This window comes from Barbus barbus, assembly GCF_936440315.1.
Source record: "Barbus barbus genome assembly, chromosome: 32".
Classification (NCBI taxonomy): Eukaryota; Metazoa; Chordata; class Actinopteri; order Cypriniformes; family Cyprinidae; genus Barbus; species Barbus barbus.
In genome coordinates, this window is record NC_136760.1 from 15,667,027 (window position 1) to 15,667,385 (window position 359).

A 359-nucleotide genomic window follows, 5' to 3' on the forward strand; every position below is an offset into this window, starting at 1 on the left:
GCGCCCGGAAACATGAATACACGACTCGTCTCGTGTTTCCCAGCTAAGCGGCTCAGACAGCGAACATACAGTGATTGTTTTATGCCGGTTCCGCCGCCCTGCAGGGGGAGGCTACCGGGAGACATCCAGCGCAACAGTGTATTCCCTTGTGTGGGTTCACGTCTGGAACGCGTCCATCAGCAGACTGCATGAGAGTTGTATAAAGTTACTCAAATCAGCCAGAGCTGGTGTTATTGGACGCAGTTTATCAGAAGCAGCTTCACCTGAGTCTGATGTGCAAAACGGTCACATTTTTGACGTTAGACAAATGAATGGATAAATTACAGTCGAGTGGAGAAATAAGTCATTTATATTTAGGA